We start from the raw sequence: 26,625 nt of genomic DNA, 5'->3' as shown, positions 1-26,625 counted from the left end.
CAAGCAAGGGGCGCACACCCGCAGGCGCTGGCAGCATTGGCGGCGGGTTGCGCTCAGCACTTTCTTCTAGCTCAACAAGCTGGCGCACCCCTGCGTGATGCACTTGTCCTTTTTGTATATTTTCTGCCTGCGCATGCGTATTGTTCATAATGCCGAGTCACGCCACTGGCGCATGCGTACGTTTATCTCTGACCAGGTGCAAGCTGTTGTGGCCTGGGTCCTACAGCCTACTCGCTTAAAGCTGCCGACATCCCACATTTCGGAATCAGCTCGCTTGACTAACATTTCTCACTTTATTAACTTTCCCATGATTTATACCAATTGAATCATAGTTCTAATTCACATTCAGGGTGAAGCCAATTTGCAGTTATTAACCACTGATTCTCACACTTCAGCAGGTTAAAAATCAGAATATTTTTAACCTTAGATCAGAATCACCTGGAGGGCTTGTTAACGCACAAATTGGCAGGGCTCACTCTCTAGTTTCTGATTTAGTAGGTCTGGAGTGGGACCTGATACTTTGCATTTCTAACAAGTTTCAGGTGATGTGAACGTGTGATCTGGGTCCACACACTTTAAGTACCGCTGCCCCGGAAGTAGTCAGACTCCTGAACTTTCCTCTCCCCGCTGTCTTTCTCCGGCGTCTTAGGTGGAAACCAGACTTCTCTGAACCGAGAAGGACTTGAAGATAACCGCTCAACTTCGCAAGGCAAAACTGAAGTTCTTTCTGAGCTGGTAGGTGTTTTTTGGCTATATATTTTACTGTAGAATTGTGCTGTCTACCAAATTTAATTGCAGGGCTAACAACTGTGATTTGATGAATTACCCTCTACCCCACTACCTGAGATTTCTTTTTCTTTTGCTTGGGTTTTCTTGTCGTCCTGCCTGAAATCAAGTGTTGCTTGTCCACAGGCTCACAAATGATATTTAAATATCCTTACTCAAAGGCTATAATCCTTTACATATCTCTTAGAAAGTGAAATACAAGTAGCATTACCCAGGAAGCTGTGTTTGTTGCATCAAATGTGTAGCTGGTTTGGGACTTCTAAGAAATGTTTTTAAGTTAGCAACCTAATAATCTTGGGGATGAGTAAACAAATGATTTGCATGTAATTGTGTTTTTTAATGGTTTTTGACGTCTTGGCTTTCGTTCATTATTTGAAATAATATGCTTGCTTTTGATTGCTACAGGTTGTGTTTATAACCCCACGTGAATCAGAACATTAAAAATGTGTTTTGTTTGGTTGTTGCTACTCAAATAGTTATCTCAGGCAAACAGGAGTCTACATCAACTACAATCATATTCTTTGACCCGATTTGTCTGCTTATGTCTCTGGGTGATTCACAGTAAGACACAACAGGTGCTAATCTGCCTGGGACAGGAAAGTGCAAAATAGATTTGAGAAAACAGATTCAGGTCTTCCAGGTAATTAACTCAGCATGAGGTAGCTGGTTTTGTACCAAGTGTTTGTTTGCCCATGCTGAGGAAAATACTACTTCGTCCCTTTCATCAGTGGATCTCAAAATGCTTCGCAAATGTTAATTAATGCTTATCACACACGCCATCATCCCCACTTCCAGATGAGGAAACTGAGCGATAGGAGCCAGCACAGTCATTTGCCTGCAGCCCAAAGGCTGGGTGAAATGAAGTGTGGAGTGGAAGGCTCATTTTGGTCTCCTGACCTTGGGGTCATGCTTTTTCCTGTTGATGGAACAGCTGTCACTGCATCTTAAACTTGGGTAATCAAGGCTAGTCCTCTCATCAAACTAACCTATTGAAAACACAACAGAAAAGTGGGAAATGAGGGAAGAAAGGTAGATACCTTTTATATAGATAAACTCTGACAGGTGTGAGTGTGTAAGCACGTATGCTTATACTTCTGAACATGCATCGAGCCCTGAGGTAGAATTTTTCCTTGCTTAGACAGTGTTTTATAAGTTTTTGGCACTTTGCCCTCTGGAGAGAGTGACCAATGAATGACCCGGAGTTGGAATGAAGGGTCATCTCTCTGCATGTATATGATGAGGAGTTAGCTGGGAAAAGGTCACTGCAGCTTTCCGCAGGACGAGTAATTTCTCCTCCCTGCATGGACGGGCTATGGCTAAATCTACATTCACACCAAGTGTACACTACGTGCCAGAAGCTGGCATTCCCAGATAGCTCCCTGAGAGGCAGGTGGCTGGCCAGGGCTGCCTGTCTGCCACCTGCAAGTCTGCGGTCACACTTGTCTTTGAGAAAAGGAGATGAACAGCAGGGTGGGCCTCTGTTGGGGAGCCCATCTCCAGCGTGGCCCAGTGTGGACCCGACTGGACTGGGACAGGCACGCCTCTCTGCAGGGAGAAGTGCACCTGCCGACTCCTCTCCTGTGAGCTCCAGCCTGCACCAGGCGATGCTGCTGCTGTTTGACCAAGCTCTTGGCATAACAAGTCCATTCTAGGAGGTAGTCTTGGTTCTCAGCTGGGTTCTTGGTGCGGTATCTACAAATAACAGTAGTGGGAACGTCTTTGTTGCTTTGGTTGAGAACTCTCTGAAGATGACGATGGTGAAGGAATTGAGAGGGTCCAAACTCTGAATCGTGTATTTTACAGGGCACCGACATTAGCCTGGTAAACATTTAATTAACGTTTTCTTACATACATCTGTAAACACATCCACACGTTAGTGGACATTGATAGACTTGAGGTCTACCTGATGAAGAGCTTTCAGACGCCTTTAGCTAAGGTGGCAAAAAGCATGGTTGCTGCTTTTCTTTATACTCGATATCCCTTTCCTTTTGGTCTGAAATTTGGGTTTCCCTTCTACGGTTGAGGTCATTGGTGCCCTGTGCTCTTCCATAAGATGATGTAGGATTTCTTTTACTGCCTCCCTGTCAATTTAGTGGTTCGCAAGTGATAACAGTCATTGGAATGATCTAGAGATTGTAATTTAAAAAAGAAGAAAATCTGCATCTCTGCAAGTGGGGCCCGGAAACTGAGATTTAATGGGTCTGGGGCCCCACCTGCAGAGATGCAGGTTTAATAGGTCTAGGAGGGGGCCTAAAGAGCTGTGTTTTTAACAACTGCCTAGATCATTCAAATGCATGCGGTCCATGGACCACACTTGGAGAAACATGAGTTGCTTTATTTTTTTGCATTTGAAAACATTCCAAGTTTATTCTGAGTATAGCCCTTGCCAAAGCTTTACTCTTAGAAAATGGTGGTTGCTTACTTTATTAAACCCCAGGAATAGCTTTTGCTGCCTAACTGGTCTCAACGCTGTTCCTTCTACCTGAATGTCCTCTCCTGCCCATGATCTCTTTATCCTTATGTGTTTCATTGTGGTACACAAGGGTAAAAGGAAAAGCATGTGTTTTCTGCAAGAAGTGTAACTTTCAGGTAGCAGTCCTAATTTAAAAACGGACCTATTACACATGGTGTCAACACCACGAAGCATCTCTTAAGTGGCAGTTACTGAGTTTTTTATTCAAGTAACTACAATGTTATGATTTTGGGTGGCCCAAGTCTTAGGAAACAATTATGAATGATCAATCAGAAAGATATATTCTGGGTGTATATGTGTGTATACATACGTAAATCAACTTTATATTGTATTTACTAAAAAATGAAAGGGCAGTCTAAGTTTAGCAACCTTGATTCTAGTCCATGACAGCACCTAATGAGATACCTTACTTCGGAGCTTGGTAAACTGTGACCCATACCCCAAGTCAGGCCTGTCACTTGTTTTTGTAAATAAGGTTTTGTCAAAACACAGCTAAGAGCATTTGTTTCCATTCCATTGATGATTACTTCTGTGCTACAAAGGCAGGGCAGTTCGGACAAAGACTCTACGGTCCACAAAGCCTGAAACACATCCTCTCTTGTCCTTGACCGGAGAGTTGGCCTGCACTGGCTCTGCACGAGACCACCGGACCCTTCCTGTGGTCACTGCCCATGTGGAGTCAACACAAGCCGATAAATAAAAATTGTCCCTGTGGGGCACCCTTCCCTGTGAGACTTTATCGAAAATTGTGATCACTCATTGGCTGAATGTTTTACGGGATTCCCATGGGCACAAGCATTGGGGGGCTATATTTAATGTACATTTGTAATAGGTTAGAAAAACTTGCTGTTGTGAATGCCTCCAAAAGTGTCTTACACCACGGTTTTGCAAACTGTATTCTGAGAAATGCTTGTATACCTTTAGATATGACTGTGATAAATAGACTCTTCATTCTGTGAACCTCTCAGATTTACTACACTCCATCTGTAAAAAGAAAATACAGCATGGAGTTTTTGAGGAATAGTGATTTTTTTTTTTTTTGCTACTACATGGTTCCACATAATTCTAAATAAGTATGATTTGTCGTTCTGCACAGTTGGGTCAGGAAATTCCATCCACTTCGTTGCAGCTCCACTCACCTAGTTGAAACACTATTAATTTGTGGCTTCAAAGTCTATATTCACACCGTTCCAGTGGCTAGCACTGCTCATTCTAATTGTTTTAAATACAGTTGCTGTTAAAAAAAAACAGCCTCCACAGACTGCCTCCAGAGGTTGCTCAATTATTTAAGATGCTGATGCAGAGAAGCGATACATCCTGAGGAAGACATGCTATTAATTAACACGTCTCCTGGCTCCTCATTGTCCTTCTTGCCTTCTTACCCTGTTGTTGAGTTTGTTTAGTTCGTTAATAACTAAGGAGGAGTTTTGCTGCAGTGTTTGTGGTCTTAGAAAAAAATGTTCATTATATACAAAAAGCTTAGGTTTTATTTCCGCCTTCCATTGTATGCGGGTGTGAAGGTGGTGGCATGTGTGGAGAAGAAGCTAGCATCCCTTGTTGGGTGTTTTGGTTTTATTAGGATCTTCATCTTGTAATTGACCAGTGGGTTGAATTCATGATGAAAATTTTTAGGACAAGGTTCTCACGTGTGTGTGTATGTGTGTGTGTGTGTGTGTGTGTGTGTGTGAAATGACTTACTAGGCTTAGAACTGTGATTGTACTGCTGAGACTGATCCATCCCAAACCACTGATTCATTCAGTGAATGTGGGATAAACTTGTTACCTGCCCTTTTGCTCTGAGCCAACAGTTCCCCATTCAGGCCTGATAGATTCTGGAGACATTTATAAGACTTAAAATGAATACCTTCTCTGTTAAATTTAATACATTAAGACAATGTTACATGGATATTGAAACTGCTTTCTCCAAGCTAGTTTTGATGGTTATCTGGAAGTCTAACCACCTGGAGCCGTAAACAAGCAGGTGTGGAAGCAGCCAGAATCTTCTGGCTTGGGGTGGGCAGCATAGAATTAACTTGAAACACAACAGAGCAATTTCAGTTGTGCCCCGAGACCTGAGCTGCTGCCACAGTGTTCTGACAAGTGAGCTTCCACTTGTGAGAGCAGAGGTCTAAGTTGTATTGACTTTCTGTGATGGGTCTGTAGGTGTCGGCCAGCGGGTGTCTGTGTGGATCAAGGCAGCAGTGACCAGAGGTAGTGTCTGTTCTTTTTCTCCCCATGCCCTCTTTGGGAGGAAGTCTGGCATCTTAATCAGGAATAACACATGCCTGTAGGAGTCTGATGGTTTTCTTATTATAATTCACACCTGTGCAGACAGCAACATGCCTCTGTCCTAGGTAATAAGCTCGCCAAACACTGCTCACCGGTGCTTCTCAACTCCCTGACTTTGAATTTGCTCGTGGTGTGTGGGAGATGGCTTGTTCTGGCTCACAAGAGCCAAAGTTGTGCACATCTCCTAATGCTATGGTCAGTGAGGTAGGTGGTTTGAAACGAGCCAACTTAGGAGCATTTACAAATCGGGCTCTCCCCACAAAGAGGACTGGATGTTAAATATTTAATAACACACTGGATTCTTCCTGTCTAGTCTAGTCTCCCCGGACTTGACTTTTGGCATGTAGAACTTGAGTATATGGACAACTCAATCTAAATTATTCTACTTCTTTGGATCTAATATCTTTGATTCATTCATCAATTTATTTATATTTGAGTACATACAATATGCTAAGCACTATTCTAGGTTCCAAGGATAAAATACAGTGTCCTGACTTTTTAAAAAATTGAGGTAAAATAAGCTGTAATTTTAACAATCATAAGTGTATAATACAGTGACTTAATTTTTTATTTAAATTTTTTAATTGAAGTATAATCAGTTTACAGTAGTGTGTTAATTTTTGTATACAGCGTAGTGATTCATTTATACATACATATATTCCTTTTCATATTCTTTTTCATTATAGGTCATTATAAGGTGTTGAATATGGTTCCCTGTGCTATGTAGTAGAAACTTGTTTATCTGTTTTATATATATTAGTTAGTATCTGCAAATCATGAACTCGCAATTAGTTGCTCCCTACCCCTTTTCCCTGCTGGTAACCATAAGTTGGTTTTCTGTGTCTGTGAGTCTGTCTCTTTTTTTGTAAATAAGTTTGTGTCTTTTTCTTTTTCTTTTTTTTTAGATTCCATATATAAGTGATATGATATGGTATTTTTCTTTCTCTCTCTGGGTTACTTCACTTAAAATGACAATTTCCAGGTCCATCCATGTTGCCACAGATGGCATTATTTTATTTTATTTTTTGGCTGAGTAGTATTGCATTGTATAAATATACCACAGCTTCTTTATCCAGTCATCTGCTGATGGACATTTAGGTTGCTTCCATGTCTTGGCTATTGTAAATATTACTGCTATGAACATTGCGGTACATGTAACTTTTCAAATTACAGTTTGCTTCAGTTATATGCCCAGAAGTGGAATTGCTGGATCATATGGTAAGTCTATTTTTAGTCTTTTGAGGAATCTCCATAGTGTTTTCCATAACGGCTACACCAAACTACATTCCCACCAACAGTGTAGGAGGGTTCCCTTTTTTCCACATCATCTCCAGCATTTGTTTGTAGACTTTTTAATGATGGGCATTCTAACTGGTGTAAGATTCTACGTCATTATAGTTTTGATTTGCATTTCTCTGATAAATAGTGATATTGAGCATTTTTTCATGTGCCTATTGGCCATCTGTATAGTTTCACTGGAGAAATGTCTGTTTAGGTCTTCTGCCCGTTTTTGATTGGTTTGTTTTTTTTCTTATTAAGTCATATGAACTGTTTATATATTCTGGAAATTAAGCCCTTGTCAGTTGCAGAGTGATATTTCTAAATTAAATTCACAATGTTGCATAAATATTACTGTTGAACCCCAGAACATTTCTAACAACCCCAAAAGAAATCCCCATGCCATGTCAACCAGTAATCTCTTCTGTCTCTATGGATTTGCCTAGCTTACTGGACATTTAATATAAAAGAAATCATAGTTTAGATAATTTTTGTGTCTGTTTTCACTTAACATAATGTTCTCATGTTTTATCCATCTCTTTTTATGGCTATAAAACATTCCATTAAATGCACTACTCATCAATAATGGACTGTTTCCAATGTTTAGCTATTACAAGAATGCTGCTGTAAACATAAATATATACTTTTTTATGAACATCTATTTTAAAACCTTTTGTGTATATACATAGTCATAGCACTGTTGAGTGTTATAACTTAGTTTAATTTTTTGAAGAAATGCTAAATTATTTTCTAGTGTCTGTACTAATACACATTTTCACTTGTATTAAGATTACAATTTCAGTGTATTCTTGCCAATATATTTAAAAAATTTATAGCCATTCTAGTGGGTGCCTGATGATGCTGAGTATTTTTCATGTGCCTATTGGCTATTGGTGTATTTTCTTTGAAGGAAAGTTTATTCAAATCCTTTGCCCATTTTTCGATTGGATTTTCTGTTTTACATACAGTCTGGATCCTAGATTGTCATCAAATATTACTTGCAGATATTTTCTCCCATTCTATTGGTTGTTTTTCACTTTCTTGATAGTGTTTTTACTATAAAGTTCTATATTTAATGTTGGCTTTTTTTTTTCCACTTGTTTCTTTCGTTTTAGGTGTCATATTTAAGAAACTATTGCCTAATCCAAGTTTGAGGATTTACACTGAGGTTTCCTTTGAAGGGTCTTAGTTATAGCTCTAAGACAGAATACTATAAATAACTGTGTGCCAGTAAATTAGATACCCTAGATGAAACAGGCTAATTCCTAGAAACACACAAACTACTAAAGCTGACTCAGGAAGAGATTGGAAATCTGAACAAACCTATAGCAAGTAGAGGGATGGAGTCAGAAATGTCTAAGCGACAACAAAAAATGGCAGAACCAGATGGCTTCACTGGTGAGCTCTATGGAATGTTTTAAGAAAAATAAACACCAATTCTTCAACTTTTCCAAAAAAATAGAAATGAATAAGAAAACCAGAGACTAATATCCCTTATGAAAATTAATGTGAAAATCCCCAATAAAATACCAGGAAAACAAATCTAGCAGCATAAGGAGAGGATTGTACACAGCAAACAACTGGAATTTATCCCAAGAATGTGAGGTTGGTTCAACATACAAAAAATATTCACAAAAATAATTAGACAAAATCCAACATGATTTCATGAGAAACATTCAACCAACTAGGAATGGAAAAAATTGCTCAACTTGATAAATGACATCTATGAAATGACAGCTAATATCATTAATAGTGAAAACAAATTTTCACCCTGTGATCAGGGGACAAGGATGTTTTCTCTCTACTTTTGTTAAATGCTGAACTGAAATTAGATAAGAAAAACTCTGTCTGCAAATATCATCATGTTATATTTAGAAAACCCTGAAGAATATACATACATACACATACACCTTACACCAAATTATAAGTTCAAAGTTGCAGGGCGTAAGATCAATACACAAGTGAGTTGTAATTTTACATATGGGCAGACTACCATGAAAAACATATTTTAACCAAGAAAGTTGGAAGTCTTGTACACTGAAAGCTGTGAAACACTAGTGGAAGAAATTAAAGAACAAAACAAATGGAAAGACATTCTGTGTTCATGGATTGAATGACTTAATATTGTGAAGACTTCAAGACCCACCAGATTGATGGAGATTTAACAGTGTCCCTATTAAAATTTGAATTGCTTCCTTCACAGAATCCAATTTGGCAGTTTCAACTGTCCATTTTTGCAGTTGCATCTAGGTTATCTAATTTATTGGCATACAACTATTTATAGTATTGTTTTTATTTCTGGAGGGTTGATAGTAATATACCCACTTCTTTACTGACTTGAATAATTTGAGCCTTTGAGGTGGTGGTTAGGTTATGGACTTAAAATTAGTAAGGGTCAGATTTCTTTTTTCCTTACAAGCCGATAAGTTAGTCTCCCACCGTTGGGTGGATGCTAGTTGAAGATAAACCATTCTTGGGCCAGAGACAGAGGACAGGTAGCATTAGCCAGAGCAGCAACGTTTTTTTGTGCTACTTCTGTGGGGCCCCAGGAGAAGGGTGACACTTACTTAGACAATGAGTTGTGTTAGAGGAGAGAAACCTGAGCTCATGGAACCCACATCTTTTATAACGGGAAGTAAGCATGCCTGCCCTGTGTGCCGCTGGGAGGCAGTCCCTATCTTTTAAGGATCTTTGTTATACAAACATTAAAAAAAAAATACATTGTCTGGAACAAAATGCAGCTGGTGCTTCACATAAGGTGCAGAGGTAGTAGAGACCTATGGAGAATTTACTTCCTGACAGTCAGAAGACTGCATAGAAACTAGGGCACGAGAGCTGGTAAGGACTTCAGATTTTACTTTATAGAAAGGGATGTCATTGGAGGGTTTTGAGGAAGAGTGGTGAATGTTCATTTATGTATTGAAAGAATCGCTCTGCTCCTGTGTAGAGATGAAACTCTAAGAATAGAAAGAAAGGAGGAAAGGATGAGAACAGTTAGGAGACTATGATAATGTCCGGGACAGAGATGATGATTAATTAAGTGGTGGAGGCAGGGACAGGTGGTCAGATTGACAATGAGTTTTGATGGCAGAATCCACTGGATTTTCTGGTCAGCTGGATAAAGTTCAGGAAGAGAACAGGAATTAAATGTAACTTTGATGGTTTGGCCTGAAGAGCTGAATGCATGGTGGCTCTATTTACTGGGATGGACAACATTGGGGTAAAAATAGTTTTGAGGAATATAATCAAAATACTGTTCAGAATGTCCATTTGGCATCCAGGGGAGATGCAGAGGACATAGCTGGATATGGGAGCCTGTGGTTAGGTGAGATCAAAGCTGGAGATAAACTGCTGGATCCCAAATTTTGTATCTGTCATTTAAGGTCCTGAGACTTCGTAAGATTACATTGAAACAGAGTATAAACAGAAAGTCAGAGTACTGAACCCTGGTGTCGTTCTGACATTTGGAGGTCAGAAAAGAGGATTCTGTAAATGAGAGGAAAAACCAGGAGACAACTTGACCTTAGAGCTGGATAAATAAATACAACAATGCTGGTGATAAGGATGGCCTCAACACTGGGTGGGGAGCTGTCTTTTTTTAGATAAGGCAGTTTCCAAAATAATGCTCAGGGAAACCCTTAGTGTATAAATTCGAAGCAATATAATTATTAATTTGCTGTTCATGGAAGTTAAGCAGGAATTTGGAAACATGGGGTGAATTTTGGTGAAGGGGACTGGGAGTTAGGGGAGAGTTGCTGACTGGACAACATGGTCAGGTGGCTGGAGAACTTTTAGATTGTATTATTTTAATTGCTAGGAAGTAAATCCACCTGTTTCCCCATGCCTTCATTAATGTGTGGCACACAAAAATGATTTTAGTATCTCTGTGTGTTCATGTAGATGAGAACTAAGACAGTCGTCCGCATCTGATGCAGAGTAGAGAGGAGGGGCAGAAGAAGCCACATGTCCTGAGAGAGGTATGATGTAGGTTTATGTAGGAACAGCAACTTGAAGCTGGAAGGGGCAAGGGTAGGGAAGTCGCAGAATGCCAAGAAATCTTGGTCAGAGGATGGAGCTGGCATCTAGGTTACACCCGTGAGACCCAGTACCTGCCTGGGTCATCGTATCAATTGTTCCATCATATCAGTGCTTTGGACCAGGACCTCTTGCTACTTAACTTTCAGTGTTGATGCCAGTTTTCATAATTGCTCAGGCTCCCTGTCCGGGCTGCTGCTAGGTGATGCTGTTGTGCCGTCAGCCTTGCTCTGGCCTTGCCCTTCCCTTCTGGGGCAGGCCAAATGAGATTGACGGGTATCTCACGCTTCTAACTAAATACAAATAATTACATTGCATAAGGCTGTAGCCTTCTCTGAAGCAAGGAAGACGGTATCTTCATGTTTTCAGCTGCCAAGTTTTTAAAATACACTGCGTATGTTTCCTCACCCTTGGATTCTCCTTGGTTGTTCATTTCTTGTCATCACTTACACAAATTAACTCCATATTTAAGAGAGAAAACGTTTTCTCTCTGAAAGGAAGTTGAGTTTTGACAAACTTCTTCCCCCTTTTGGATAATGGCTAGTTGATGTTATTTTCGATAGAATCTGAATCCTGGTTTCAGTATTTGAATGCCAGAGAGAGACCACAGAAATAAAAAAAAAAAAAACCTTGAAAAAGACTAGATGTATAAATCTAATCTTCCAGCTCTCCAGCATGCTCATAAATTGCTGGATTAGGTAGTGCTACTCTTCTGGTCTGCACTTGAATTTATCTTTCTTCTCTAACCCTCTCTCATCTCTCCCTGTCTCCCTTTCTCTCTTCTTTTATTCCTAAATGTATGCCTTTAAGCCTCAAAGCTAAAAACAAAGCACAAACCCCCAAAACGGAGCCACTGTTGAATAGAGAAATTTGAGTCCAGCTCTGATCTGAGCTCACATCTCAGCTTGAGCACCTATCTTGTCTGAGCTAATTCAGAAAAGACTATACCAGTTGGTTTCCTTGTCCATCACGCCTGCCTATGAAGCTCTCCCTTTCGCTGCCATTGAGAGAGCGTGAGATTGCTATCTGCAGGCCTACCATTGGCCTCGAAACTAACAAAAACAGTGACTGCGAATAATTCATTTAACTTCTGGAGTTTTGATTTCTTGTATCTACAATGGGAATAGTAACTTCGAATCGAATTTACTACAGAAATGCTCCTTGAAAACATTCCCAAGGCTCCCCCTGGGTTGGGAGCTTTTTAAGAGTCTACTGTAAGTAAATGAGGGCCGGGTATGATTTGACAGAATTCATCTGGTCCTTGCAGAGTGACTTGCCCGCACCAGTTCTACTGTTTCTAGGGAAATTACTTCAATTAATCCCTGGATGGCAGCTCCTTCCCCTGGCCCAGCAGACAGCAGCTGTTCAGTGCCCCAGAACAGGAGACAGCGGTCTCGGTCTGTGAAAGGCAGGACAAATGTGTTGTTCAACTGTAATCACAGAGGAGTTTCTGGGTGGGTAGAAATTTTTCCAGAGCAGAATAATTTCCTCTCCTTCATTCAAAACAGAAAGCAAAAACAGATGAACAACTCCTACCGGTGTCATGACAAAAGAAATCCAGTCCAGTTGGGGTCCTTCGCTCCTGGCTGTCCCCCCTTAGGGCCGAGGCACGCGGTCTTGGAATCAGCCACAGCGTAGGATATAGTGGCCGTTTTGAAGAAGTTACAATCTGTCTCGTCAGAGGCCTTTTGGGGACACTTTAATCCTTGTATTAACACAATATCCTGGAAATGGTTCTTTGGAAATGACCTGAATGTATTACAAAACCCCATGGTTTAGGAATCCCAACTCAACTGACTAAAAACTCCTCCTCTGATTCTGGTAATTTTTCAGGGTACAAACAATCGTACAACAACTTGAAGCACTTTGTTTTTTTCCCTTGGAACTTGCAGGGAGCCGTATATTGACATTAGAGACCTGTCTCCTACACGATTTCATTGGAAAAACCACACGTATTATAAACACTCTCTTCTAGTAGCTAAAACCATAAGCCGTTTTGTTTGGACTTTTCATTGCCTCTCAGAAATGGTCAAACTGCTTCATACTTAGTTCTTACAAAAACAATTTGCCCTTGGACCGGTCCTTGGTTTGCTCTGTGACGTATCTGTGTAAGTTTTTCCATTAACAGATTCAGGCATTTTGGCGATTTCAGCATTAAAGGCAGATTAATGGAAGTTTAATTCAATAAACAGCATAGGATTAAACCTAGTGCCTGAAGTGGGGGTGATGTAAGGTATTTCAGCAAGGATCTTAGCTTTCACTCTTTTCTTCCAAGACCCAAACTGGCTTCTACTTTGATAACATTATTTGTCTGTTTCTCGGAGCTCTTTTCCTGATCGTGCAGAGTTTGAATGCAAGGTGGCCTATTTGATCCACCTGTTTTTCTGCTGAGGTTGGTGCCAGGCTGAATGGCTTTCTGAAAAGCATTAAGAAATGTTCTTTTTGATTAACCGCAGGAAAAAAATAGGAAAGCGTTAACCTATTGCAGTTGAAAGGACCAGTTTTCTGTATTTAAAGAAAAAGTTAGAAAAGAACCAGTGGAATACGTATGGGACTAAGTCGAGCAGGAGAGTTCTAAGCGATTCAGGAGCGATGCATCTTAGGAGAGGAAGTTAAATGTAGGTTAAAAAATTAACCATGCATTTCAAAGAAATTGAGTAAGAACAAATGAAGCTTAGGAAAGCAAGAGGAAGAAAGAAACTATAAATGTAAGAATTAATGGATTAGAAGAAAAATAGTGTTGTACATATTCTAGTTTTATAATAAAACAATTGCATCCTTATTTGTTACCATTAAGTAACTAGCTCGTTTAATCAAGAAAGGGAACACCCAAAAACATAATTGGGAGTGAGAAATGTGAAAACCTATAATTAGAGAAGGTATCAAAAATGTACGTAAGAATAGGTGAATTTATATAAAACTTGGATGAAAAGCTCCTTTTCCAGGGAAATAGGAAAGACCAAAGCCAAGAAAAGTTCAACCTAACTAGACCAATAATAGTGAATTAGATGACATGATTAAAAAAAAAAAAAACAACTTTAAAAGATTGGAACCCATGGAGGAATTCTTTTTAAACCTTTAAGCAACAAACAATCCCAATTTTATCTTTGCTATTCTGGTTTTGTTTTGTCTGTTTCCTTCCCCTCCCCACTCCGCAAAACAAATCAACCTTGACAAAATGCACGCCCACCGGCCGACCCACTCATACATAAAATAGATTACTCTTACACATGAAAGCTGATAAAACTAAATGGAAAAGAAAAAATGTTAAGAAAATAAGGAAAAACTTTAACCCTAATCAAGGCAGGTGTATTCCAACTTATGTGATTGCATGTGAGCAGCTCCACTGAGATCCTCCTAGATTCCATGTTGGTGTACGGAATCAGCAGGCCGAGGCTTGAATGTGGCTTTAGACATGAAACTATCCACAGGCTCAAACAGTGTATCCTTAGGTGGATCAGTTGTGCTTTTCTCTGTGGGCTGTTTAAGGTAACGCAACAAGGAGGCCAATCGTCTTGGGCGCTTCTCATGCCTTCGTAACCTGTGTAGGCAAAGGAAAACCTAAGGTGGAGTCAGTGCCCTCCCATCTGGGAAAAGGGAACTTAAGAGCTGCCACCCACAAACATCCAAGTAGGCTCCCCCCAGTAAGGCAGCTGCTTCCGGGCCAGGCAGTCCACTAATCTGCTTGCTTTGCTTCTACGTGTCCTCTATGCAAACCTCTTCCCCAGCTCCTGTCAGTGCAGAGTTCCTAACCACTTTCGGTTTGGCACTGCCTGATTTGAGTTGGTGTATGCATAAATAAAACTTGAAAATTTTGTACCGCAGTTATCTTTTAACAGTTTGACTCCTTCCTTTATGGGGAAGGGGAGATGATTAAAAGCAACCTGATGTTCATATTCTGTACACTCCACGTTGGCAACTGAATGAGACTTTTCTTCCAATACTTGTACGGCTAACCCAGCAGAGAACTCTGGTCTTTGTGTTGCGTGCTCACCTCTGTCTCATTGAACCCACCTAATTGTTCTCTAGGCTTTGTCTCTGTGCCCTTCTATACTGGCAGTGATTCAGGGGGCCAGCAGCACAACGCGGAATAAGAGAGAAGTAGCCAATCAGATCCAGGAATGCTGGTGCATCAGTGCAATATGTCCACTCCCAAGGGTTTGTTCTAGAAATCCATGTCTGTTTTGATATTATGAAATGGCTTTCACAATTTTACTTTATTTCTGATTCAAGTTAAAGAGAATAAACATGAGATCAGATCTTTAAATGCCAAAAAATTCATTTAATATAATCCAATATCCATTCACAAAGTGTTTTTAATTAAAGTCTCAGTTAAAGAATTTATCATAAAAAACAGGCATCTTAAACTAACGGAGCGTAGAGCTTAACGGAAGAAGGCTAGGATGGTCAGTAATAAGCAGTTTGAAAAGAAAGCGTGTTATCAGCACTATGACTCACAGTGGTTAGGGGATGCTTGCTAATACACTTAGATACTATAACAACAACAGAGATGATCGTATTGGAAGAAAGAAGCAAATAATGTTGCAAATGGATCATTGAGCTGAAAAATGAAAAAAGCTTACTGGCCTTTGACATTGTGTTGACATTTGCACTAACAGTACAAACCTAATGGTAGGTAAGGCCGTTGGCACGTTAGCACAAACCCGCTATCAGGTACTCACAGTACAAGAAAGGGCTAGTTTAAACTAAGAATGGCCTTATAAAGTAGTTTAAAGGATTAATTCTATAAAATCCAGACACTTGAGTGAACATCTTTTTAATATTCTGTGTGACAAAGTGGGAAGTACACACTTCTGGAAATGAAGTATGAGTATCCTGAGGAAAAATACATGTAATGTTTTTGAGTTGTGAGCTGAACTAGCAGCTTCTTTTTTTTTTTTTAAACCAAATACCTTTTTTATTTGAAAGTTTAACTAACAAAATTATGATTACTTAGACCTGGACTTACTTTCATTTTTTTTATAGAATTTCTGCAAAATACCTATCACTTCAAGGAAAACAACCGACAGTGTTTTGCTGATGATGAAAATGTAAGCTTTCAAAACATTTTTTGAAAACTTGAATCTATCAAAATGAGCTTGACGGTTTTGAAGTATAACTTTTTTCTGTAACATTGATGTTAAAATTAACAAATGTGATTTCCATTGCTAATGTAGATATAATATGTTTACATCTGGGAGATCTCTGTATCTGAACCCAGGGATCTAATATTTTTGAAGAGGCCAATGCAGGACTTTTATTTTTTTTTTAATTTATTTTTATTGAAGTACCATTAGTTACATTGTGTCAATTCCTGGTGTACAGCACAATGTTCCAGTAAGAATGAATGACTTTTAGATAAATCTATCAAGCAGATATAAAGGATTCATTCAAAGTGCAAGATAGACCAATGGATTTTCATATAATAAAACACAAGAAATTTCCAAATGTCATCTTTAAACTACCACTGGCCAGATTTTAGTAGGATATCAAAAACAGAATTATTTGGCAGACTGTTAATATACTCCATTTTCTAACTATATTTTTTTTAATAAGGCTATATTTTCATCATACATTGCCATTAAAACAATATATTGTAGTAGATTGAATGCTGTAGCAAATAAGAAGACAATAGAACATAGCTATCTTCTACTAAGGCAAACGTTGAAGAAATTTGCAAAGATGTAAACTGGAAAGCAATGTCACATTTGTCACTAATTTTTTTCATTTTGAAATAACTTTAATACCTGATTTGTGATTACATGCTAGATTCACTGTTTAAATATATGAATAAAATTTTCAAATAGTTGCAATTTGAAGTATGGAAAATACTGAGAAGAACCCACGTAAAAGTGCCCTTGGAGGAGCCTGGATAATTTTTAAAAGGATAAAGAGGTCTTGAGTCCAAGGAACTTGAGTGATCAGCATATGTTCGCAGTTGTCCTTCGGGAATCTTCCCTCCCATCTACACCTCTCTCAGCTCTGACTCCATGATTCAGTCTGCAGTGAAGTCCTCCACTGCCCAGGACAGCGTTATGCTGCCTGACAAGGAGCTCCCAAGAGCTCCTGAGTTTCTCCTTCATGTGACACTACTCTCCCTTCAGGTTCCATTCACTCCTGCTGCCACCTTCACTACGTTAAGGAGGTCTGTTTCCTTGGTTTCCTAAGAGTCAAAAAGAGCATTTAAATCTAGTTTTAAAAGCTGGAGCAGAAAGGGCACTGTTAATCCTTGCTGTTAATTAAATCTTATATCCCATGGGTTCAGTTTTGGAGTTGAATTCAAATACCAAATTGTGATGATTATAATTGGTATGATCTTATTTGGTACCTATTTCAGTCTCACCTTATTCTGTTACCCATCACGAAGCCCTCTCTCTCCCTTCCTCCCTCTATCCTCAGTAGTACTGTTACCAAGTGTTGTAGAGCATTATAAATATTATAGAATGAGGATCAGACTCAAGGCCATTACATCAGGCCAGTCCGTGTAAATATGAGAGGCTAGAGACTATTGCTTCTTACCTTCTCTGCTTCTGAAAGTGCACATTACCTAGCAGCTGGGAACAGGTGCTCACAGTCTCTGGAGAGAAGAGCAGAGCTGGTGAGTTTAGTTCTGATGGTGACATGACCGTGGGTTACTCCGGCTCTTGCAAGGGCTTACACCATCGTTTTTCTTACTGAGCTTCTCGCATTATGGATCAGAGAGCTCTCCCACTCTTAAGGCACCCTGATCGATTAACTCGGGTAGACGTCTTCTGAGGGTGGGTGAGCGCATTTCCTCCAGGAATGAAAGTCTCACTTAAAAGTGGAATGAAAACCAACCAAGAACAAAGGCATCATTAATTTCAACTAAAAGAAATAGTTCATGAAGCTGAGTCGGTCACTCCTCATGGGGAAATTACTTCCTTTGATCTACTCTAGGCACCTTGGTATATGTATTAGTATACAGGAACCAGCCAGAATAACTTTATTTGTGCCCTAAAATTTCCACACCACTAGTCTCATGATCTGAAAATGCTACAAACTTCAAAGTACACCCATAGGTAGATTATTACTTTTCCAAACCACCCTTCCTCAGCAGCCCACAAACTTCCCACCCCTGAGTAGGTAAGGTGAGTAGCAGTTACAGACTCCGTGTGTAAGTTCTTGTCCTCTTGACCTGATGCCAGCTCTTGTGGTTGAAAGAAGAATAAACACTTACTAAATACTCCTGAAAATACATCACTCAGTGTTTTTGCATGATTTGTGTGGAAATGAATCATGACACACAGATTAAATTTCCCCCCAAATTCAAGTGATTTGAATGAAATGAACTAATAGTATGTGGCCCTGATGTGAAGTTCCATGCCATTTCTCTTCCAAATAGTTTTTATGAAAGCTCACCATTGTCCATTTTATTCACTCCCCAAGGATAAACTAGATTTATTAGTGTTTCAAGAACATTTCCCTTGAAAACCTGAATATCTTCTTTGTCGCCTTCTGATTCTTTGCATTTTCAAAAGAGAAGTTTTAGTTCGTTGCTGCCAAGTTATGTGAAAGTTGATGTTGAAGTCCCCTCCACATGGAACTATATGTTTGTTTTGGTGCATGAATGTATGTGTGTATCTGTGTATTTAAAACTTTTTCCAGTGTCTTTCCTGTTTATTTCAAAGGCTTGATAAACCTTCCAATGTTAACTTATAAGTATGAGCCTCCATAAAATGAAATGTCATCACTTGGATTATTTACTCTGAAGATTTCTTACAAACTTGTCTTTCTAAGTGTTTAAAGCATTTCTCCTACAGTGTAGTCTGTTTCCTATATACTTCTTGCCAAGGCTGTTGTTAGAATGTAATGCATAAGGGTTTGGACTCTTATTATTTTGCTTATTATTGCTCTAAAGGCTTTAAGATCTTCTTTCATACAAGTCAAAATACACAGCATGGGAGATAGTGAATGACAGTTTTTGATACTGATGCGACTTTCCCATAATCAGATTTTGAGAGTCCATTGCTGGAATCGTGAATAACCCCTATTGTTAAGATGTAAGCAAGGCAGGCGAGGAAGACCAGATGTTCGATGTTCATACTTCCTGTCATCACATTATGTACAGTGGGGGAAACTGAGGCTCTAAGGTTGGCTTTATCCACTTCTGTCCGGGATAGAAACAGAACTCACATGTCTAGATCTCTCTTCTGGAACTTAGGTGGAGTTGTATCTTTATATACTAACTTAAAGAGAATAAATGTACATGCAGTTTTCATTTAATAAAGTATTTCTGTTGCATTCACTGGCTGCAATTCAAATGGTGAATGTATTGTTTGATGTCTTACTCTCCTTCGAATGTTGAGATGTCTTTTGACTCAGTGTCAGAACTCCCCCATTACTGAACATGTAGGAAGTTGAACACAGCTCTTGAGAAATTTGTATATTAAGAGCAACTCATCCAGGCTTACATGAAAATAAGTCCCATGTGTTTCTCTGTGCCTATTGTGGGTATCTGGTCTGACCGAAGGGGGTTTGGAGGGCTGCACTGTGCAGTAAGAAAAATCAGAGTGACTCAGAAAGTAGGGAGTCCTCAGAGCAATGGTCCTTAACTACAGGACAACAAACAGGCTCTGATGGGTAGGATACACAGTTAACAATGTTGAAGAGCTTAGTTTTGGACTATACGTATGAATACTAAAACTCGCTTGAAAAGAATCAACTTAACACTCTTAAAAAACAAAGCAAAAACCCTCTCAAACTCAAAAGATGGCTCCCCTCTGACTGAGATGCTGTCCTTCAAAGTGGGTCTTCTTGATAGTTCTTTCATGTTATTTCGAGCTTGACGTAATTCTGGCTAAAGACATTTTGAAAAGAATACCTATTTGAAATTTCTCATCTACCCAGTTTTCCTCTGTTGCATCATTTCTGCCCAGGAAAAGTGATTCTTAGCTGTGGCTGACAGCTCTCCGCAGTCAGGGCTTTGAGCCACCAACTACGTGCAGGAAGGGCAATGCGGGAGATACATTAATGTGGGAGAAAATAGATTATCTCAAAAGTGGCAGACCAGTAATTTATAAAAGCTACCTGAAGAGCCAGTTTTCTTCAGTACCTGAATCACTCCCTCAAGTGAAGTAAGAAGCGAAGTTAATTTCTCAGCACTCAGAGCCATAGTTGGGAGCATCGCTTGGCTTTTGCATATGTGGTTTCTTACCCTGAAAGAGTTAAAGCCATTGTAGACAAGAGGGCACGTGTGTGCTCTTGTGTGTTTTCATTATCTCAATTTTTTGTATGAGTCAAATGTAATAAATACTGTTGTAATTTCCACTTGGCAACATAGACCTGGTCTGCTCCAACATACTGTTAATGGAAGATACACATCTTGTCAAGTCTCCTGTATCATGAGAGTTTAAACATCATACTTAAAACCACGTATTTCACTGAACTGATATTTTGACTGTTAGTGTATTCGCTGTGTGCTAAGTGTATGTGAATTTTGACAATCTTCCTAATTTTATCAGCAAACTGCCTTATTTTAATAATCTGAGACTCAGGTCAGATTAGGTAAAATAGGGCATGAAATAACACGTGAAATTCATGGCTTCTTAATAATGTTGGAATGAAAAACCTTTCCCTTCTATCTTACATGTTGGTTCTAATTGTATCATAACCCCTTTTGGCTATTAAAAAAAAAAACAAAACCTAAGTTAGGTTAAGCAGATTGATGGAAATACAAGTTGGGAAATGCCAGTCTTACAACTGCCTTGAATGTGGTTGAAATGGAGGAGGTGGGGTGTCACCTGTCAGCCATGCACTCTCCATCTTCTCCCTTGGGTGGAGTCTTTTGTCTCCCATTAGTGTCCAGTAGGAGTCCTGGATGACTTGGAACTGTCCACCATAAAGGTGACGGCAGTGGTTCACTGTGGTGAACCCAGCTTAACGGGGAGAAGTGTGAACCGAGCGCAGGTCTGCGAAGTCTTAGTCTATAACTGGGGACATCCCTGTGGGTGCCGGCTGTAGAAATGATCTTCAGTGAACCTGTTTCAGGTCGTTGTATCTTTTCAGATGGTCTGCCTCCACCGTGCTAATGCCTTTTAAAAGACCAACAAGACTGTGTTCTCTTTTGTGTGAATGAAAGAAGGGCTAAATAAGCCAGAGAAACTTCAAACATTAGCTGACTTTTTAAAATAGAAATTCCTGCTGATTGGAGATCATTGTTGTCTATATAGGTAGGTCTTTCAGGGTCTTCGAGGTCCAGGGGCTGGAGAAGGGCTGCTCCCCGGGAGGTGGTGTCTCCTTGCTTGGTCTCAACCATGTCTGCACATTGATCTGGTGATTTACTGCAAGCCCAGCAGCTTTGCTTATTTTTTCAGCACTTGAAATTAAAAAATTCATTTGTCATTGAATCTCAGAGAGAAATAATATTAAATATGACTTCCTGTCACCAAGGAGCAGAAGGTACAAGCTTGTCTCATGACTTAAAGCTATCTGCAGATAGACCTCTGGATGCTGGTTGGAATGCATTTTTAGCTGTAGGAGGTGCTTTGTCTTGGGGCTTGAGCTTAAAAACAACTGTATGTTTTTCTGATTAGCATGACCAGCACTAGTAATCCAGAAATCAAATGAGACTTAAAAACATATGTGCAGATACTCACGCCTACACACATTCACTCCTGCCTTTTTATGCATATGTGAGTGTGTGTGCACACCCCTCCCACATACATACACACACACACACACACACACACACAGTTGTAGTATTGCATGGATTCAGAACTAGAGTTAAAAAGAACGAAGTAGTTGCATCTCTAATAGAACTAAATGAATGGAGTAGTTCAGGCTGAAAGAAAAATGTCTAGTAAAGGTGGAGAAAAGCTCCAGAAGCCTCTTTGTTAGCAGTGGTTTGGCAACAGTTTTTACAATTAGTGTGTCCTTCATAGTAGCCTATTGGTGTCACACTGAACTCCATTCAGGCCATTTTTTACTTAAAGCAGCATTTAGTTTCTTCACTCATCCACATACAGTTTTCATTTGTTTGCATATTTATCCTATTTTAACAGGTCATTTTAATGAGAGCCTTGGGTGTTCCTTCCTCTCTGCAGACTCTGGTACTACCTGGATGACCCCATATTATCAGGGCCAAGTCCCCGCTTTGTGTGAGTGTGTAAGAGACAGACTTATAAGATACTGTTTTTGTGATGACCACATGTAAATAGGAGGATGGACGGGGTGTTATGGTACCACAGAAGAGTGACTGGCAACTTGACTAAAGAGAGCAATTGGTGTGGTTCTTTTAATCGGTCCCTGAAGAATTCACTTTTTCAAACAATCCTAGATCCTCTTCCCAGTCAATTCTCAATCCCAGGTGAGGAGTCTCTTCCCTTACGATGTTCAGAAGAACATCCGCTTCCGATGTGGCTAACTTCTGACTACAGTTCTACTTAACAAACCCTTTCAAACATCTTATCAGATTTCAACCAGGACAAACAGTAAATATTCCTGCTGGTATTGAACCGCCTTATGGATGTAAGAGGCATCCTTAAAGAGGGACAAAAGATACTACCCTCCCGAGATCCAGAGCCACTCCCAAAGGTCACCACAAAGAAAACCAATTCCCTTGAGAGCTGGCAACATTCAGGAGGGACCCTCGCCACAAATGGGCTACAACCCACATTGCTGTCCATATTTCTGGAGCCTCCAACCTGAAGTGTCAAGCCAAGTTCTCAGGACACAAAGTGAGGCTAGAAGGCAATACAATCCCTGGGAGGGAAAAAGTTGATAGCCAGTGGGTACCCGAGAGCAAATTCATGAGTCATAATTCCAAGGTCTCATGCTTACAAATATTTTTTTTGCCTACCAGTCTGAATTTACAAAGGCAAGGACAAAGAAATGCTACCTTCCTCTCTGAACCAGGCTCCACTGATAGATTTGGAGGGCTGACTTTGGTAAGAGTTTTCATCCTTTGCCAGCTTCTGTAAGTTTTCCCAAGATCCTGTGTGTGTGGACTCTTGAGTAAGTGGGATGTTACAGTGACTTTCATCCTCATCTCCAGAAACTGTAGAGGAGGAAAAATAACTTTCTTTCTGCTCTTGATGGTGAGTGCTTTGCTGAGATTCCTCTTCCTCTAGGGCACCTCATAAATGGATAAGTTACCTAGGTTAAAGGGTCTTCACTGTGGCCACTGTCATCCAAGATTATCCTTGGAAAGGTTACACTGCTTGTTGAGCCTGAAACTTATTATGGCTCCCTTGTACCACACTCCCTGCTTCAAAAAGGAATGCTCAAGGTTTGAAAGCTCGTAACAGAAAAACTGAGAAGTTAGGGCCCACGGGGGAGTTGGCCACCACCTCCAGAGGTGGTGAGAAATGGCGAAACTCCTGGGGCTCACCATGCACCTTTACCTGGTTGCTTGTTGCTCCTGGGGGCCAGTGGGGGTCTGAGGTTTTTCCTTCTAACTGTAGAACTGGTCAGAGAAACTGAGACATACAACACATCTTAAGCGTTTACTTGAGCAAAAATTGATTCGATGAGGAAGCATCCCATCTAGAAGGTGGAAAGGAGCACTGACTGAGGAGCTACGCGGAGTGGAAGACCTGTGTGGGCAGAAGGGAGCGGGAATGAGTAAGTTGTGATAATCCACCGGCTTCTGATGTGTTCCTTCCCTTGCGGGGCTGGCAGGGGCTATGGAGCAGATGGCCTAACCAGTGCCGGTCAGGTGACTGCTGATGGGCTGGTGTGAGGTTCAGTTTCTGGGAGAGCCAAAACTGAAATTAAGTCTTGGTTTGGTGACATGGGGCTTAGAAAAAGTGACTCAATCATGGGCCTGTTGTCTTGTCTTTAACAATGTATATTTTGGATATTAACCTTTTATCAAATACATGATTTACAGATATTTTCTCCCATGTAATAGGTTGCCTTTCCGTGTTGCTGTTGTTTGGTTTTTTGCTCCGCTGAAACTTTTGACCTTGATTCAGTCCAACATGATTTTTTTTTACTTTTGTTTGTGCTTTCAGTGTCATGTCCAGGAAATCACTGTGGAGGCCAGAGTCAAGGAGCATTTTCCCCTTTGTTTTGTTTTAGGAGTTATATGATTTCAGGTCTTAAATTAAGTCTTTAATCCACTTTGAGTTCATTTTTATGAGTGGTGTAAGTAGGAGTCCGATTTCATTCTTCTGCATGTGGTTATCCAGCTTTCTCAATACCATTTATTGAAGAGACTGTCCTTTGCCCCCTGAATAATCTTGACTCCCTTGTTAAGTATTAGCTGTGCTGGAAAAGTTTGGGAAAGCGATCATCAAGAAACTGTGAAAAGAAAACAAGCAAAACTGCTATTGCCTGTAATAAAAATAAGGAGAGATCTAGAGATGAGAGACCACCTTAGGTTCAAAGGCAGGATCCCTGTGGCTCCGGGTCTACCCCTTACTAGCTGGCTGCCTCCTGAGAGTAAGGAGTACATTTCTTGGGCCTCAGCTTCTAAATCTCCTAATTGGGGAGTTTGATGAGATCAAACTTTGCATTTCTCTCTTCTGAAGCAAATGAGAAGGGTGACGGTGTGCAGGTCTCAGGGCATTAATTTTGTCTAAAGCTCTTTCTCTCCTATGAAAGAAATCTGAGCAGAAAGCAAATCAAGTACCATTATTCTAGGATGGCCTTGAATTCCACTAATCCACAGAATGGAATTTTGGTATTTTAATGATGACGAGAACTAAGTTACTAGGGGTCTTTTCACATTGTTACAGACCATTCCTGAAACGGAGACCTCTGAGAAACTGAAAGAAACCTTCTAGATTTCAAGTTTTATTGTGCCTGTGCAGAAAAGGTTAACATAGCCAGGACTGAGACTGCTGTTCCTAAACGACTTGTTGGAAAGGTCGGCCCTTGGCTAGTGTCTGGAAGCTTTAGAGATAAATAATTCGCTACACTGATAGGAAGCTTTTCCTAAATGGTAAGGGTGGCTGAGTGTGTCTAGACTGTGCAAGCAAATGCTTTATGTGGAACAGCTTTCTTCCTGGGAGTCTGGAATTTTGGTACATGCTAGGTCGACAGTACCCGTGTAAGCAGCCTCCAGCAAACCTGGGAAGCGGAGTGTCTGGGCTTACTTGGTAGACGGCACTTGACAGCTGTTGTCACAGTTTGTTGTTGGTGGAATTAAGCACATCTTCTGTGGCCTCCTGGGGAGAGAATTCTTGGAAGCCTGCACCTAGTTTCCTCTGGGCTTAATTTTATCCCATGTGTCTTCTTCCTTTGCTGGTTTTGCTCTGTTCCCCTTCACTGATGGCTTTGTGCTGTCTTACGTATGAGTCAGCTGAACCTGAGGTGGCCTTAGGGACCCTGGACACAGTACCACTTAATGATTTCTTTTAAAGAAAATCATTTCTTGAACAAATACTGCCTATGGAATATATTTTGAGGTGAGAAGACTCATGGGAGAAGAACAAAGATGAGTAACATATGGAAATAGCCCAGTTCAGTGGATGAGACTAACTTATTCAAAGGACAAATGTAGTGGGAGCGATGGGCAGGTGGGGCAGGTGAGAGGGCCTGGGGTGCCGAATGTGGCTGACTTTCTTGGAAGCTAGCTTGAGATTTATGCCTATATCATTTTTGTTTGTCTGTTTTTTGGGGTGGGGGAGGTAATTAGATTTATTTATTTGATGGAGGTCCTGGGAATTGAACCCAGGACCTTGTGCCTGCTAAGCTCGTGCTCTACCACCAAGCTATAACCTCCCCACTCAGCTTGAGATTTAAAATGGAAATATGAGGGCTGTGATCAGTGCTTCTTTGACATTCTGCTGCAGTGTCTAGGTGACTTAGAAAGCCTGACCTGAGTATGGGTTCAGGGAGAAGCCCCAGGAAGTGTTAGAGAAGTGTGAAGTTACATTTGAGAAGGGCCTTCTGGAGGCACAGAAGCTCAGGACTATACAGTTAGCCTTCTCCTGACCAAGGGAGAAGTTATTAGCATTGAGTGAGGAACACCTTTTGAAAGCGTCATCAGGTTGGGGCCCCAGGAATTCCAAGTCAGCTGGACAGAATGTATATCCTTGAATGGAGTAAGCACTGGTTGGATGATTGTTGAAATAATGGCTAATCTTATTGTGTGCTTCCCATGTGTGTTTACTGTTCTGCTTTACACACATTAAATCTTTTAATTATCTCAACAACCTAGGAAGTAAGTGCTTTTAGCATCATCCTTAACTTCTAAGTGTAGAGTGGAGAACCAGAAAGTTACTTTTCCCGAGGTTATAAAGCAGGTAGACCCAAACTTTGAACTTCTGCACTCAACCACTCTCCAGGAAGTTGGTAGAGGGTTTTGTTTGTTGAAAGGAGAACATTTTTCCTATTGTCAGATGCCTCTTACAGGAATACTTCCAAGCCCATCCAAGAGCATTGGAGCACTGGGGAGAAAGGAGACTTTTCTCCTCCTGCCTAACAGTGTGGTGATGGGGCTGTGGGCAAGCAGTCAGTGCGGTGGTTAAGTTCCTGGCTTGAACCAGAGGAACCTGGATTGGATCAACTCTGCTGTTACTGGCTAATTGATTTGGGACAAGTTACTTAGATTTCTTGGTGCCTCAACTTCTTTTCTAAATCAGGGGCACCTAGTATGTACCTTTGTGGTTGTTGTGAGAACATAGTGCCATAAATGATGACTCTGGATCCTTAGCACACTGCCTGGTACACAGTAAGCACTCAACAAATGGTAGCTCTTATTAATCCATAGGGGATAGGTTATTCTCACACCAATTTCCATATCATGGTCACTTTTAATTTACCACTAATTGCATTTTGATGGCATTTACATACAG

General features: G+C 40.4%; 1 long non-coding RNA gene across 1 annotated transcript in view; it reads left to right on the top strand.

Annotated features, from left to right (window-relative positions):
- The first annotated feature begins 236 nt into the window (after positions 1–236).
- The window catches only part of LOC140689521 (uncharacterized), a 200,163-nt gene continuing 173,774 nt past the window's right edge, over positions 237–26,625 (top strand). The window contains exons 1-2 of the long non-coding RNA XR_012064564.1: positions 237–398; positions 537–735. This is a non-coding gene — a long non-coding RNA (uncharacterized lncRNA). The remainder of the gene's footprint in view (positions 399–536; positions 736–26,625) is intronic.

The sequence above is a fragment of the Vicugna pacos genome, chromosome 3 (genome assembly GCF_048564905.1).
Source record: "Vicugna pacos chromosome 3, VicPac4, whole genome shotgun sequence".
NCBI lineage: Eukaryota > Metazoa > Chordata > Mammalia > Artiodactyla > Camelidae > Vicugna > Vicugna pacos.
The sequence above is the reverse complement of the archived record's forward strand: the minus strand, read 5'-3'. Positions and strand labels throughout refer to the sequence as shown.